This window comes from Nerophis ophidion, unplaced genomic scaffold (assembly GCF_033978795.1).
Source record: "Nerophis ophidion isolate RoL-2023_Sa unplaced genomic scaffold, RoL_Noph_v1.0 HiC_scaffold_62, whole genome shotgun sequence".
Classification (NCBI taxonomy): Eukaryota; Metazoa; Chordata; class Actinopteri; order Syngnathiformes; family Syngnathidae; genus Nerophis; species Nerophis ophidion.
The window spans coordinates 85,953-104,690 of record NW_026906984.1 but is presented as its reverse complement, the minus strand read 5'-3'; the positions used below and the strand labels follow the sequence as shown (position 1 = coordinate 104,690).

General features: G+C 32.2%; 1 protein-coding gene across 1 annotated transcript in view; it reads right to left on the bottom strand.

The window, feature by feature from the left end:
- The window catches only part of LOC133547110 (zinc finger protein OZF-like), a 116,176-nt gene that overhangs the window by 77,650 nt on the left and 19,788 nt on the right, over window positions 1-18,738 (bottom strand). The window lies entirely within an intron of this gene.

The following is an 18,738-nucleotide window of genomic DNA, read 5'->3' as shown; positions in this document are numbered from 1 at the left end:
TATTTAATATTCATACACAAAACATTGATTTATTATTAATACACTAAACATGTATTTAATATTAATACACTGAACATGTATTTAATATTCATACACTAAACATGTATTTAATATTCATACACTAAACATGTATTTAATATTCATACACTAAACATGTATTTAATATTCATACACTAAACATTGGTTTAATATTAATACACTAAACATGTATTTAATATTCATACACTAAACATTGATTTAATATTCATACACTAAACATGTATTTAATATCCATACACTAAACATGTATTTAATATTAATACACTGATTATGTATTTAATAATCATATACTAAACGTATATGTAATTATATACTAATCATATATTTAATATTCATACAGTAAACATGTATTTATTATCCTCTAAATAAGGCACACTTGGAAATAATGAATTTCTTTATGTGTGCAGTTGCGGCAGAAGTCCACAGGAGGGCGCACGTTCCCTCTTAATAAGTCCGGTCCTCTCCGTCTCTCTCTCTCTCTTTTTCCTTTTTTTTTGTTTCTTTTATTTTTTTTTACATAAGTTTGGTTTCTCATACACTTATATTTATACACTAAACATGTATTTAATATTAATACACTGAACATGTATTTAATATTCATACACTAAACATATATTTACTATATGTACACTAAACATATATTTATATTAATACACTAAATATGTATTTAATATTAATACAAAAAAACATGTATTTAATTTTAATAAACTAAACATATATTTAATAATAATACACAAAAAATGTATTTAATATTAATACACTAAACATGTATTTAATATTTATAAACTAAACATATATTTAATATTTATACACTAAACATGTATTAAATATTCATACACTAAACATGTATTTAATATTAATACACTAAACATGCATTTAATATTTATACACTAATCATGTTTTTAATATTTATACACTAAATATGTATTTAATATTTATACACTTAACATGTATTTAATATTTATACACTAAACATGTATTTAATATTCATACAAAAACATGCATTTAAGTTTAATAAATTAAACATATATTTAATATTAATACACTAAACATGTATTTAATATTTATACACTAAACATTGATTTAATATTAATACACTAAACATGTATTTAATATTCATACACTAAACATGTATTTAATATTAATACACTGAACATGTATTTAATAATCATATACTAAACGTATATGTAATTATATATTAATCATATATTTAATATTCATACAGTAAACATGTATTTATTATCCTCTAAATAAGGCACAATTGGAAATAATGAATTTCTTTATGTGTGCAGTTGCGGCAGAAGTCCACAGGAGGGCGCACGTTCCCTCTTAATAAGTCCGGTCCTCTCCGTTTCTCTCTCTCTCTTTTTCCTTTTTCTTTCGTTTCTTTTATTTTTTTTTACATAAGTTTGGTTTCTCATACACTTATATTTATACACTAAACATGTATTTAATATTAATACACTAAACATGTATTTAATATTTATACACTAAACATGTATTTAATATTAACACACTAAACATGTATTTAATTTTAATACGAAAACATGTATTTAATTTTAATAAACTAAACATATATTTAATATTAATACACTAAACATGTATTTAATATCAATACACTAAACATGTATTTAATTTTAATACAAAAACATGTATTTAATTTTAATAAACTAAACATGTATTTAATATTAATACACTAAACATGTATTTAATTTTAATACAAAAACATGTATTTAATTTTAATAAACTAAACATATATTTAATATTAATACACTAAACATGTATTTAATATCAATACACTAAACATGTATTTAATATTCATACACTAAACATGTATTTAATATTAATACGCTAAACATGTATTTAATATTAATACACTAAACATGTATTTAATATTTATACACTAAACAAGTATTTAATATTAATACACTAATCATGTATTTAATAATCATACACTAAATATGTATTTAATATCCATACACTAAACATGTGTTTAATATTCATACACTAAACATGTTTTTAATATTAATACACTAAACATGTATTTAATATTAATACACTAAACATGTATTTAATATTAATACACTAAACATGTATTTAATATTAATACACTAATCATGTATTTAATAATCATATACTAAATATGTATTTAATATTTATACACTTAACATGTATTTAATATTCATACACTAAACATGTATTTAATATTCATACACTAATCATGTATTTAATAATCATACACTAAATATGTATTTGATATTCATACACTAAACATGTATTTAATATTCATACACTAAACATGTTTTTAATATTAATACACTAAACGTGTATTTAATATTTATACACTAAACATGTATTTAATATTCATACACTAAACATGTTTTTAATATTCATACACTAAACGTGTATTTAATATTTATACACTAAACATGTATTTAATATTCATACACTAAACATGTTTTTAATATTAATACACTAAACATGTATTTAATATTAATACACTAAACATGTATTTAATATTAATACACTAAACATGTATTTAATATTTATACACTAAACAAGTATTTAATATTAATACACTAATCATGTATTTAATAATCATACACTAAATATGTGTTTAATATTTATACACTTAACATGTATTTAATATTCATACACTAAACATGTTTTTAATATTAATACACTAAACATGTATTTAATATTCATACACTAAACATGTATTTAAAATTAATACACTGAACATGTATTTAATAATCATATACTAAACGTATATGTAATCATACACTAATCATATTTTTAATATTCATACACTAAACATGTATTTAATATTTTTACACTAAACGTGTATTTAATATTTATACACTAAACATGTATTTAATATTAATACACTGAACATGTATTTAATAATCATATACTAAACGTATATGTAATTATACACTAATCATATATTTAATTTTCATACAGTAAACATGTATTTAATATTTATACACTAAACATGTATTTAATATTCATACACTAAACATGTATTTAATATTAATACACTGAACATGTATTTAATAATCATATACCAAACATATATGTAATTATATACTAATCATATATTTAATATTCATACAGTAAACATGTATTTATTATCCTCTAAATAAGGCACACTTGGAAATAATGAATTTCTTTATGTGTGCAGTTGCGGCAGAAGTCCACAGGAGGGCGCACGTTCCCTCTTAATAAGTCCGGTCCTCTCCGTCTCTCTCTCTCTCTTTTTCCTTTTTTTTTTTCTTTTTTTTTTTTACATAAGTTTGGTTTCTCATACACTTATATTTATACACTAAACATGTATTTAATAGTAATACACTAAACATGTATTTAATATTTATAAACTAAACATGTATTTAATATTAATACAATAAACATGTATTTATTAATTATACACTAAACATGTATTTAATATTAATACACTAAACATGTATTTAATATTAATACATTGAACATCCATCCATCCATTTTCTACCGCTTATTCCCTTTTGGGGTCGCGGGGGGCGCTGGCGCCTATCTCAGCTACAATCGGGCGGAAGGCGCTCCAAAGACATTGAACATGTATTTAATATTTATACACTAAACATGTATTTAATATTAATACACTAAACATATATTTAACATTAATACATTAAACATGTCTTTAATATTAATACACTAAACATGTATTTAATATTAATACACTAAACATGTATTTGATATTAATACAAAAACATGTATTTAATTTTAATAAACTAAACATATTTAATTTTCATACACTAAACATGTATTTAAAATTAATTTAAAAAAATTTATTTAGGTTTAATAAACTAAACATATATTTAATATTCGGACACTAAACATGTATTTAATATTTATACACTATAATAATAATAATAATAATAATAATAATAATAATGATAATAATAATAATAACTACATGTTTAGTGTATGAATATTAAATACATGTTTAGTGTATAAATATTAAATACATGTTTAGTGTATGAATATTAAATACATGTTTAGTGTATTAGTATTAAATACATGTTTAGTGTATAAATATTAAATACATGTTTAGTGTATTAATATTAAATATATGTTTAGTTTATTAAACTTAAATACATGTTATTGTATTAATATCAAATACATGTTTAGTGTATTAATATTAAATACATGTTTAGTGTATTAATATTAAATATATGTTTGGTTTATTAAAATTAAATACACGTTTTTGTATTAATATTAAATACATGTTTAGTGTATAAATATTAAATACATGTTTAGTGTATTAATATTAAATATATGTTTAGTTTATTAAAATTAATACATGTTTTTGTATTAATATTAAATACATGTTTAGTGTATAAATATTAAATACATGTTTAGTCTATTAATATTAAATATGTGTTTGGTTTATTAAAATTAAATACATGTTTTTGTATTAATATTAAATACATGTTTAGTGTGTAAATATTAAATACAGGTTTAGTGTATTAATATTAAATACATGTTTAGTGTATGAATAATAACTACAGGTTTAGTGTATTAATATTAAATGCATGTTTAATGTATTAATATTAAATACATGTTTAGTGTATAAATGTTAAATACATGTTTAGTTATGAATATTAAATACATGTTTAGTGTATTAATATTAAATATATATTTAGTTTATTCAAATTAAATACATGTTTTTGTATTAATATTAAATACATGTTTAGTGTATAAATATTAAATACATGTTTAGTGTATTAATATTAAATACATGTTTAGTGTATGAATATTAAATAAATGTTTAGTGTATAAATATTAAATACATGTTTAGTGTATTAATATTAAATACACTTTTTGTGTATAAATATTAAATACATGTTTAGTGTATTAAAATTAAATATATGTTTAGTTTATTAAAATTAAATACATGTTTTTGTATTAATATTAAATACATATTAAGTGTAAGAATAATAACTACATGTTTATTGAATGAATATTAAATACATGTTTAGTGTATAAATATTTAATACATGTTTAGTGTATTAATATTAAATATATGTTTAGTTTATTAAAATTAAATACATGTTTTTGTATGAATATTAAATACATGTTTCGTGTATGAATATTAAATACATGTTTAGTGTATAAATATTAAATATATGTTTAGTGTATTAATATTTAAATACATGTTTTTTGTATTAATATTAAATACATGTTTAGTGTATAAATATTAAATACATGTTTAGTGTATGAATATTAAATACATGTTTAGTTTAGAAATAGTAAATACATGTTTAGTGTATAAATATTAAATACATGTTTAGTGTATAAATATTAAATACATGTTTAGTGTATGAATATCAAATACATGTTTAGTGTATGAATATTAAATACATGTTTAGTGTATAAATATTAAATACATGTTTAGTGTATAAATATTAAATAGATGTTTAGTGTATTAATATTAAATGCATGTTTAGTGTATTAATATTAAATACATGTTTTGTGTATTAATATTAAATGCATGTTTAGTGTATTAATATTAAATACATGTTTAGTGTATAAATATTAAATACATGTTTAGTGTATGAATATTAAATACATGTTTAGTTTAGAAATAGTAAATACATGTTTAGTGTATAAATATTAAATACATGTTTAGTGTATAAATATTAAATACATGTTTAGTGTATGAATATTAAATACATGTTTAGTGTATGAATATTAAATACATGTTTAGTGTATAAATATTAAATACATGTTTAGTGTATAAATATTAAATAGATGTTTAGTGTATTAATATTAAATGCATGTTTAGTGTATTAATATTAAATACATGTTTTGTGTATTAATATTAAATATATGTTTAGTTTAATAAAATTAAATACATGTTTTTTGTATTAATATTAAATACATGTTTGGTGTATAAATATTAAATACATGTTCAATGTCTTTGGAGCGCCTTCCGCCCGATTGTAGCTGAGATAGGCGCCAGCGCCCCCCGCGACCCCAAAAGGGAATAAGCGGTAGAAAATGGATGGATGGATGTTCAATGTATTAATATTAAATACATGTTTAGTGTATTAATATTAAATACATGTTTAGTGTATAATTAATAAATACATGTTTATTGTATTAATATTAAATACATGTTTAGTGTATTAATATTAAATATATCTTTAGTTTATTAAAATTAAATACATGTTTTTTGTATTAATATTAAATACATGTTCAATGTATTAATATTAAATACATGTTTAGTTTATTAATATTAAATATATGTTTAGTTTATTAAAATTAATTAGATGTTTTTTGTATTAATATTAAATACATGTTTAGTGTATGAATATTAAATAAATGTTTAGTGTATAAATATTAAATACATGTTTAGTGTATGAATATTAAATAAATGTTTAGTGTATAAATATTAAATACATGTTTAGTGTATTAATATTAAATATATGTTTAGTTTATTAAAATTAATTTGATGTTTTTGTATTAATATTAAATGCATGTTTAGTGTATTAATATTAAATACATGTTTAGTGTATTAATATTAAATACATGTTTAGTGTATAAATATTAAATATATGTTTAGTGTATTAATATTAAATACATGTTTTGTGTATTAATATTAAATATATATTTAGTTTATTAAAATTAAATACATGTTTTTTGTATTCATATTAAATACATGTTTGGTGTATAAATATTAAATGCATGTTTAGTGTATAACTATTAAATACATGTTTAGTGTATTAATATTAAATACATGTTTTGTGTATTAATATTAAATATATGTTTAGTTTACTAAAATTAAATACTTGTTTTTTGTATTAATATTAAATACATGTTTGGTGTATGAATATTAAATACATGTTTAGTGTATTAATATCAAATACATATTTAGTGTATAAATATTAATTACATGTTTAGTGTATTAATATTAAATACATGTTTAGTGTATAATTAATAAATACATGTTTATTGTATTAATATTAAATACATGTTTAGTGTATTAATATTAAATATATGTTTAGTTTATTAAAATTAAATACATTTTTTTGTATTGATATTAAATACATGTTTAGTGTGTAAATATTAAATATATGTTTAGTGCACAAATAGTAAAAATATGTTTAGTGTATAAATATTAAAAACTATGTTTAGTGTATGCATGACCAGACTTATTAAGAGGGAACGTGCGCCCTCCAGTGGAAATCTGCCTTAACTGCACACAAATAAATTAATTATTTCAGTGTGCCTTATTTAGAGAATAATAAATACATGTTTACTGTATGAATATTAAATACATGTTTACTGTATGAATATTAAAAAATATGATTAGTATATGAATATTAAATGTGTTTAGTATATGATTATTAGATACATGCTCAGTGTATGAATATTAAATGCATGTTTAGTGTACGAATATTTCAGTGTATAAATATTAAATACATGTTTAGTGTATAAATATTAATTAAACAATATATATATATATATAGAGAGAGAGAGAGAGAGACAGAGAGAGAGAGAGGGAGAGAGAAAGACAGAGATAGAGAGAGAGAGAGAGAGAGGGGGGTGGTGGGGGGGGACCAGACTTATTAAGAGGGAACGTGCGCCCTCCTGTGGACTTCTGCTGCAACTGCACACAGAAATAAATTCATTACTTCCAAGTGTGCCTTATTTAGTGTCCCAGACTTCCAATTCCTCCTTTACATGTTTAGTGTATAAGTATTCATTAAACAACTGTTTAATATATGAATTTTAAAAAATGTGCTTAGTGTATACATATTAAATTCATGTTTAGTGTATGAATAAATACATATAAATATATATATATATATATATAGAGAGAGAGAGAGAGAGAGAGAGAGAGAGAGAGAAAGAGAGAGAGAAAGAGAGAGAGAGAAAGGGAGAGAGAGAGAGAGAGAGAGAGAGAGAGAGAGAGAGAGAGAGACCAGACTTATGAAGAGGGGACGTGCGCCCTCCTGTGGACTTCTGCTGCAACTGCACACACAAAGAACTTCATTACTTCCAAGTGTGCCTTATTTAGTGTCCCAGACTTCCAATTCCTCCTTTACATGTTTAGTGTATAAGTATTCATTAAACAACTGTTTAATATATGAATTTTAAAAAATGCGTTTAGTGTATAATATTAAATACATGTTTAGTGTATAAATAAATAAATATATATATATATAGAGAGAGAGAGAGAGAGAGAGAGAGAGAGAGAGAGAGAGAGAAAGAGCCACCGGAGCAGAGACTGTGAACAACAGGTACCCTGTTTATAATTGACACCTGTGTAATATACATCACTTATGTTTTTATTTCAGTTTATTTTGCCAGCGACATTAAGTCATGACCGTGGTTAAGCGTCTGTCGTGTGTGTGTGTGGCCTCTTCAATGCCCAAGATGGCGGTCGCCGTTAGCAATGACTGCTACATGTAAAGCTGATCACTTTCTGTGTGGGTCCAAACCAGGCTAATCCGTGTTTATAGCAATGTATGCTTAAGACATTGTGGACATAACAAACTGTGTGAATGATGAACCGGCTAAATATTTTGGGATACTGAATGAGCAGTGTGTATTGACGGAAGAGCTAAGCTAATTATTATCCCGCCAGAATGCTCTAGCCCAGGGGTGTCAAACGTCCGGCCCGAGGGCCGCTTAAGGCCCGCTAACAAATTGTATCCGGCCCGCAGGATGAGTTAAAGTATAAAAATGTACCTGACATTTTTAAATGAAAGAAACAGCTGTTCTAAATGTGTCCACTGGATGTTGCAATAGCAATTCTTTGTAGATGATGCAACATATGTACAAAATAAAGCACATGATGTTAGTACATCAGTCGAGGAAAATGAGCAAACTACACGAATAACATCCTGTAATTTGACTTTGATATAATTTGTTTTATCTTGAAAGACACCAATGAGTTGACTGATGAACATTATCACATAATGTGTTCAGAAAATATAAATAACAACAAACAAAATGATTAACCACAGCATGTCAATGTAAAAAAAACTTTTTACACTTGTTTTATTTTCAAACAATGAAAAACAGTCTGAAGTTGTCTTTATTTTTAAGTTATCGTGCTGTGATTTTACCAGTCCGGCCTACGGCTAGAGCAGAGGTGTCAACCCTCCGCCCCCGTTCAAATGTGTTGTGGGTACTAGTGCTGCCGTGATTAGTTGGCTAGGAATTCACACGGTTTTGATTGATTGATTGAAACTTTTATTGACAGATTGCACAGTACAGTACATATTCCGTACAACTGACCACTAAATGGTAACACCCCAATAAGTTTTTCAACTTGTTTAAGTCTGGGTCCACGTTAATCAATTCATGGTGGGCGAGAGAGAGACGTGAGTGTAACGTAGGCGTATCAATTAACACCGCCGCCCTTTATTTCTCTATATTTTCAAGATAGTCGACCATGAAAAGGCCATTTTTTTTTTAGCCGACGGGTTGTTCTACTATTGACCGCCTATTTATTTTTGTTCTCCCGTCCCAAACGGCTCACTGTAATTCACTTCCACAAGTCTGTGCCCTGCTGGAAAAGCAGATCAACTGAGAACAAGAGAGTATTAAGACACGTTAATACAATTATTCAGTGTGGAGTAATGGTCTATTACTGAACTGTCATTTTCACCTTTTATGTCATTCATGTTTATGCATTACTTACCTGCACTTATGTTCAAAGGGGTGACTCTACACTAAACACAGTATTTCCATAGCTAATATTACTTGCTAATACTTACCTGTAGGACCTGTTGAGTAAAGTTAACATGTATTTGAGTACTTACCATGAATATGTAGACAAAGTAACTGATATAATACTGAGTATGGTAAGTGTAGCATGTCTGTGTGGTTTAGCCTATATTATTTATATGTAATATAAGGTGTATGAAGTATCTGTTGAACATAGAGGTGGTGGGAAAAAAATGGATAATTGTCTGCAGCTAAATGCTTTTAGTGAAACCAAATATTTCCATTTCATGTTTCTTGTGTTTCAGAGGAGGATTGAATGCAGTGCAAATATTGCAAATTGGAAAGCTCCAATCAAGAGGTATGGCTGTCATTTATTTATTAACTGTGGTACTTATGTGTTCATTGCACTGTATGGAATAGGTGTAGGAGTGTACACATTTATTGACACACTGCACTATACCTGCCCTCCCACTCCACTACATGCTCCTCCAACATAAAGCACCCCACTATACCATCAGCCCTGAAATCTCAAGTCAAAAGCTCACATTGTGATTAAAGTTAAATGCCATTGCTCCACTGATTGTGTTTTTCAGATATCTGAAAAATGTCATGGCATCACCAGCAAAGACCTCCTGAAGACTTTCAATGAGTGCCTTGAGAATTATGTGCCTCGCCTGCTCAGACTGTACCGGGCTAGAAAGGAAGCTATTGGTCAGCAAATAGAAGACTTCCTGGATAAGCTTGATGAACAAGTAAGTGATGGACATGTGTCAGTAAAATGGATCTTATCAGTCATTGCTATATGTTCTTAGTTTGTGCTATTTGATAATTATAACTGTTTTTAATTTGCAAAAGTAGAAAATGCTTTAGTCTGAAGGCTTGAAGTGTTTTTTTTCCCCTTTTCTTGAGCATGCTACTGGTCAGACTTGCGGTCTACTGGTCATTACTAAAAACAACTTTTGATTTTGCCATTTGTATAAATCCACTATGGCGCTTCACTAATGTACATGCTTATGTCTTCCACTGTATACTCTATAGACATCAGACATTGTGTCTCACCGAAAGATGACAGCACTGAGATGCCTCCCCGTTTTTGTCTGGGACGACACAACTAAGTGTGGAGAGACGCAGCCGACGGGCCGACAGCGGGCGGACAGAGGCGTTCTGGACCAAGATGAAGGCCAGGAGGCGGGGCATGCGGCGTGACGCACGCGGAGCGGCAGGAGGACGGCAATCGGAGTCAGGTGCGTAGGACACACATCTGCTCACAATCTGCGCATCTGCTCCTAGACTTTAAGAGAGGCGAAGGGGGCACGATTGCGAGAGGGAAGACAGGAAAGGAAAGGAAACCACGGCAGCCCGACCACGAGCCCGACGACAGAGAGCAGTCCGCAACGAGTCCCCGCCACAGACGCAGCAGGCGAGCACCAAAGGGTGCAGAGCGACCAGGAAGAGGTGCCAGCGCACTAGAAATGGGTGCGCCCGACTGGCCCGAAGAAAGGTTGTTTGAACCAATAAATGGGAATCAAACCTGCTACGATGCGTCGTGTGTTCAATGTCACAGCAACCCACACGAGGACGGCTGGGAGTTTGTCACATACGTTTTTCCTGCAGCATTTGGTAAGTAATAATAATAATAGGACATTTACTTGAAAATTTAAAGTAATTTGGCCTAATGTAGCTTCAATGGAATAGTTCAACATTTTCATATTCTAGCTTGTTGCCCTGCTCTCTGGTTTAAGATCCGTCGATAGAAACCATTCCTTTAACTGTGGATGTATTTTTGAAGAAGAATCAGCCAATGTTTCCTCATCGCTTGTTAGATTAGCTCAAATACTGGTAGTCTATTGGTAGCCTGCCTTCGCCAACAGTCAGAAGATAAACTTTACAACTCTATTCCGACGACATGCTGTTAGTTTTAAGTTGCAGAAGAGAAAACGACGTTGCTGATGAATGTCTGTTGAATATAAACTAAATTCACCCTGGCTCACAGTCGGCGGCGGCATACTAACACTTACAACTGACTGCTAGTTTTTGAGCTAAGCTTACTTGCGATGAACAATCTTCGCCTATTCCTTCCAAAATGCACAAACAGTTAAAATGAATGATTTCTGTTGCCTTGCCTTGAACCAGAGAGTGGAGCAACAAGCTAAACAACTATTACTATTTTAACATTTTGAGTAGGATCTGATTGTAGCTGAGATAGGCACCAGCAACCCCCGAGACTCCATAGGGAATAAGCGGTACAAAATGGATGGATGAATGGAGTAGGATCTCATAGCTGATGACAAAGATTTTATGCATAATACACTTTGTGTAGATTTCATTTTGTGCCCAGATTTGTTTTTGAAAGCCCAAATGTCATATTCTTTAGCCAAAGCATTTAACCATAAAGAAAAGTTCCTGCCCCAATTTTTTTTAAATATTTAATGGTTAATGTTCTACCTTCAATTCATTTGAAAGTAATTTAAGGGTTTTTTCCATTTTTTTGAACATTGTAAAATTGTAATTGTTCCCAGAAGATCCACACAAGTGGGGCCCTAATTACATCCTTTTGTTGGACCTAACACTCAATCATGCATGTGTTACTTACCCTCAGGAAAGTGACCCTGAAGAAAGAGTGCTCAGAGGCGTGTCTGTTGGCATCCTTACAATCCTTGAAGAAGATGATCCTGCTGTATCACCCAACTTACGGGACTGGGCTGTTGTGTTGGAAGGTTCCATGGTGCTACATGACCTGCCAGACCTCGGTACCGCCTTTGCATACCTCTTTGGCCTACTGTATGCCATCAACATTGATTATCCAAAGGAGATGACGTACACCTTTGAAGCAATTCAGTCTATCTTTTTCCAGCTTGGCTCTCAGTGCGGCCCTGCGATGAGGTGGCGACTTGTCCAGAGTGTACCCTGCCTGGCGCCCGATTGTAGCTGAGATAGGCGCCAGCGCCCCCCGTGACTCCAAAAGGGAATAAGTGGTAGAAAATGGATGGATGGATGGGCTCTCAGTGCTCTCAGCGGACAAGGTCTCTGAAAACAAAGCTTTTGCTGTGACTCTTAATGTGGAAGCCAACCTATGTTTTCTGCCTGTTCGAGTGCGTTGTGGTTGGTGCTCATATAAAACTTCACGGCCAGTGATTTAAAACATGCAAGGCCACACGGAAAACAATTATATTTATTTTCAAAATGTATTTACAATTAAGTGAGATAAACCATTTTTTGAAAAAATTTTTTTTTCAAAATGTATTTAAAATTGAGTGAGATTCACAAAACGCCATTATGCCACATAACCCGCCAGAACTCGGTACTGCCATTTGTTATGTAGCATATTGGTATTTTGTGAATCTCACTTAAATGTAGATATATCTTTTTCTTTATATTTAAGTGAAGTTGACAAGAGGTGCATATTCACTGTCAGCTGATCAAGTTTGTCAACTCTTCTAATTTACTAAACACATTTTCTCTATCTATGATGATAATTCTATCATCAAATCATTACACAATTATATTGCCTGGCTGCTGTAAAAGCATTTATTTCTTAGCTTTTAACTTTCTTAGCTGGTTTATTCACTTTAAAGAAAATAGCTGGGAAAGTGTCAAGGTCTCTGACACACCCAATTGAACCCTTATGTTAAACATGTTTCTAAATGAGAAATAAACAAGGTTTTGGATATATTTTGATGTCTGCTCTTTATTTTATATATTCATTCAGCATTTAAAAAAAAAATCATCGCTACATAAATGTTACTTGACTTGTAAAGGAATTTTACTAACTGAAGTAACAAGAATTTCCGAGTTAGTTGAAGGTGAAAATACATGGAATTGAAGCATGAAATTTATTGTTGGTCCGACGTGAATATAATAATTTGGTGAACAAGATCGAGTTGGTAAAACTCTTATCTAAACTTTGAAATCTTAGTTAAGTCAAGAACAGTAGTCAAAGTTCAACAAGAATATATGAGTTAGTTGAAGGTAATAATATATGGAATTGAAGAATGAACTTTATTGTTGGTCCGACGTAAATATAATAATTTGGTGAACAAGAAGATCTGAGTTGACATAACTCTTATCTCAACTAGTTAAGTCAACAATAGTAAAACGCAAAAATCTTGTTGCATCAAGTTACCTTGAAAATGTGTGTTTTCTCAACTTTTTATTTTATTTAAAGTGTACCGGTTTGATGTGCCCAAAACACCTCCATAGAGAGACCTTCGGGTGGCATCCTGAGCAGATGCCCGAACCACCTCATCTGGCTCCTCTCCATGTGGAGGAGCAGCGGCTTTACTTTGAGCTCCTCCCGGATGGCAGAGCTTCTCACCCTATCTCTAAGGGAGAGACCCACCACCCGGCGGGGGAAACTCATTTTGACCACTTTTACCCGTGATCTTGTCCTTTTGGTCCTAACCCAAAGCTCATGACTATAGGTGAGGATGGGAACGTAGATCGACCAGTAAATTGAGAGCTTTGCCTTCCGGTTCAGCTCCTTCTTCACCACGTCCGCATTACTGAAGACGCCACACCGTGAACAAGACTCCGAGGTACTTGAACTCCTCCACTTGGGAGCAGGGTCTCCTCCCCAACCTGGAGATGGCACTCCACCCTCTTCCGAATGATAACAATGGACTCGGATTTGGAGGTGCTGATTCCCATCCCAGTCGCTTCACACTCGGCTGTGAACCGATCCAGTGAGAGCTGAAGATCCTGGCCAGATGAAGCCATCGGGACCACATCATCTGCAAAAAACAGAGACCGAATCCAGCAGCCACCAAACCAGATACCCTCAACACCTTGACTGCGCCTAGAAATTATGTCCATGAAAGTTTTGAACAGAATGGGTGACAAAGTCCAACCCTCACTGGAAACGCCACACCGTCCCGTTAATATTATGTATAGTATATCAATATATGTGTATATATACATGAATATACACATGTATGGGATTTATATATATATATATATATAAATGGTAAATGTTTGTACTTGTATAGCACTTTTCTACCTCTTTTTAAGGAGCCCAAAGCGCTTTGATAGTATTTCTCCATTCACACACACATTCACACACTGATGGCAGGAGCTGCCATGCAAGGCGCTAACCAGGATCCATCAGGAGCAAGGGTGAAGTGTCTTGCTTAAGGACACAACGGACGTGACTAGAATGGTAGAAGGTGGGGACATATATATATATATATATATATATATATATATATATATATCTTGATTGGATTATCCAGAGAATAGTGCTCGATACCGTGGTAGAGCGCAATATGTAGGTGTGGGAAAAATCACAAGACTACTTCATCTCTACAGAACTGTTTCATGAGGGGTTCCCTCAATCATCAGGAGATTTTAATGGAAGCATTCACATACAATGGTTTATATAGGGCACAGAGTGGGTGGGTACAGGCAGGCGTAGGGTGTGGTGATTGGCTCATGTGTTACCTAGGAGGTGTTTCCGTCTGTGACGGCATGCTGAGATGATTTCACTGTGCTTGTTGAGTGATGACGGGTCTGGGTGATGTATAATAAACAGTGTCTCTTTTAAGCATAGGTTGCATCTTTTATTACCACTGTTGTAAGGTGTGCTGGATGCAAGAGTTTGCCATGTTATTGAATATTCAACATTATTGTCTTTGAGGTTCCAAATGTACTTGCTGAGTTCTGTGGAATATTATATATATATATATATATATATATATATATATATATATATATATATATATATATATATATATATATATATTATCCAATTGTGGCCCTCGAGTCAAAACGTTTAGAGACTGCACTGGCCTTTCTAGAGCTTTTCAGGTGTTTAGTATTCACATTGCATTTAAACATGTTCTACAACCTGTCACTATTTACACTTCACACACCCTCTGTTACGGTGTGGTCGCATCGTGGATGTGGGAGGAGGGCCACCTCTTGATGCCAAAGGACCCGGAGCAAGCAGGATGAAGGTAGGAACTGGTTCTAATATAGAAATCCAAAATAACACAGGACAAAAGGGTAAAATAAAGGTGCGCCAAAGCATGGGAAATAAAATGCTAATGTTAGCAAGGGTTGAGTTCAAAGTCCAAAGCAGCGCGAGCCGAGCGCGCAGAGGCTAAGCTAAAACTTAGCGAGGAACAAACAAAAGGCTCGGGAGGAAACAACCTAACTGTTGCATTGAGCAAGCAAAACGTCCAGAATGAAATCAGGTAGCAGGCGGACTTAAATACTAACACAACAATCAAAAGCAGGTGTGCGTCCGAAAGTAAGAGCAGGTGGAGCGAATGAAGTAGCCATGGTGACAAAAACAAACAAGGAAGTGCTCAAACAATGGGATCGGCGGAGTCCAAACATAAGAAAATACACAAAAGCAAACAACAAATGAATCGTAACACGTGGCCATCTCCACCTCTCCAATGTCCTTCTTTCAACCCTTAACCAGTGTCATCAAACTAATATCCTTCATGTCTTCATCTGACTTCAATTCATATATAATCTTGCAATTATCCACCATCATCTTTTCCCACCTTTCTACTCTTTTAGTGCGCTACTTTCCTTCATGACCTCCTCTCCGCTTCTTTCCTCTCTCCCCTCTGTTCCTATCCACCTCCATACCTTCCTCATACATCCCCTCCATATATCCACTTCCATCTCTTTTTAACCAGCTACCAGAAATCCAGAGCTGGGTAATGGAGAAGTTTTGTGAAATAATAAAAAAAAAATATTCACCTAAAAGCAAAAATAAAAATGAACTAAATCTCCTCTGTTCTGTACATCATTGTCCAAGTGACATTATATTGTCATCTTCCTCTTTATGCCATTTCCTCAAGGTGATGTTATGTATCGACAAGGGGGAAGGAGACCGCACAATAACAGGAGGTATAGCTCAATGGGTTTATTGAGTCTTTAATGAATACGTGGAGTGTGTATGCAACTATGTGTGTGGATGTTAGACTATGTGTGGAAATTAAAGGGGAACATTATCACCAGACTTATGTAAGTGTCAATATATACCTTGATGGTGCAGAAAAAAAAGACCATACATTTTTTTAACCGGTTTCCGAACTCTAAATGGGTGAATTTTGGCCAATTAAACGCCTTTCTGTTTATCAATCAATCAATCAATGTTTACTTATATAGCCCTAAATCACTAGTGTCTCAAAGGGCTGCACAAACCACCACGACATCCTCGGTAGGCCCACATAAGGGCAAGGAAAACTCACACCCAGTGGGACATCGGTGACAATAATGATCCAGTGGGACGTCGGTGACAATGATGACTATGAGAACCTTAGAGAGGAGGAAAGCAATGGATGTCGAGCGGGTCTAACATGATACAGTGAAAGTTCAATCCACAATGGATACAACACAGTCGCGAGAGTCCAGTCCAAAGCGGATCCAACAGAGCAGCGAGAGTCCCGTTCACAGCGGAGCCAGCAGGAAACCATCCCAAGCGGAGGCGGATCAGCAGCGCAGAGATGTCCCCAGCCGATACACAGGCAAGCAGTACATGGCCACCGGATCGGACCGGACTCCCTCCACAGGGGAGAGTGGGACATAGAAGAAAAATAAAAGAAACAGCAGATCAACTGGTCTAAAAAGGGAGTCTATTTAAAGGCTAGAGTATACAAATGAGTTTTAAGGTGAGACTTAAATGCTTCTACTGAGGTGGGACGTCGCTCTGTGGTGAACTTAACATCGCCGAGGTAATAAAGCCGCCATTTTAATTTTCAACACATTGCAAACATTGGGTCTCAGCTCTGTTATTTTCCGTTTTTTTGACAATTTTTTGGAACCTTGGAGACATCATACCTCGTCGGTGTGTTGTTGGAGGGTGTAACAACACTAACAGGGAGGGATTCAAGTTGCACCACTGGCCCGAAGATGCGAAAGTGGCAAGAAATCTGCTGCCAGACCCCCATTGAATGTGCCGGAGTGTCTGCACATTTTACCGGCGATGCTAAGGGAGACATGGCACAGAGATGTATGGATAACCTGCAGATGCATTTGCAAAGATAAAGTCAACGAAATCACAAAGGTGAGTTTTGTTGATGTTGTTTACTTATGTGCTAATCAGACATATTTGGTCGCAGCGTGACTGCCAGCTAATCGATGCTAACATGCTATGCTAATCAATGCTAATCAATGCTAACATGCTATTTACCGGCGGTGCTAAATCAGACATGGCACAGAGATGTATGGATAATCTGCAGATGCATTTGCAACAATATTACGTTTCCTTCCACCCACATTTAATGCGAAAAAAACACTTACCAATTGACGGATTTAAGTTGCTCGAGTGTCACAAGATGGGAAAGTCCTGATAGTTTGGTCCGCACATTTTACCGGCAATGCTAACGCAGCTATTCGGCCATGCTATGGTTATGAGTAGTGTCAATAGCTATTCGCTCAATAGCTTCAGTTTTTATCTCAATACTTTTATACTCCAACCATCTGTTTCAATACATGCGTAATCTGTTGAATCGCGTAAGCCGCTGAAATCAGAGTCTGAATCCAAGCTAATGTCGCTATATCTTGCTGTGATATTCGTCATGGTTTGTTTGTATTGGCAGCACTGTATGACGTCACAGGAAAATGAACAGTGTCAAGGCAAGGAGCGAAAAAAAGGCACTTTGAAGCTTTTTTTTAGGGATATTCCGGGACCGGTAAAATTTTGAAAAAAACAAGCCACTGAGAACTGATTTTTATTGTTGTTAACCCTTTTGAAATTGTGATAATGTTCCCCTTTAACACAATGTGAATTACCGTGGGTTTGTTGAAGGTGTGTGTTGGTTGTGGCAGCGTCCAAGTCCAGAGAGGAAGATCCCAAAGGGTTCGTGATCCAAGCAAGGTCCGTGGGGCAGGAGAGAAGCGTCCGAGGTCCAAATCCGGGTGTGGGGTCGAGAATCAAGGGAGGCAATCAGAATCCGGGTAGAAGTGCAAGGCAACGACTGAGGCACGAAGGCTGTGGGAACAGGAGAAGACAAAAGGACAAAA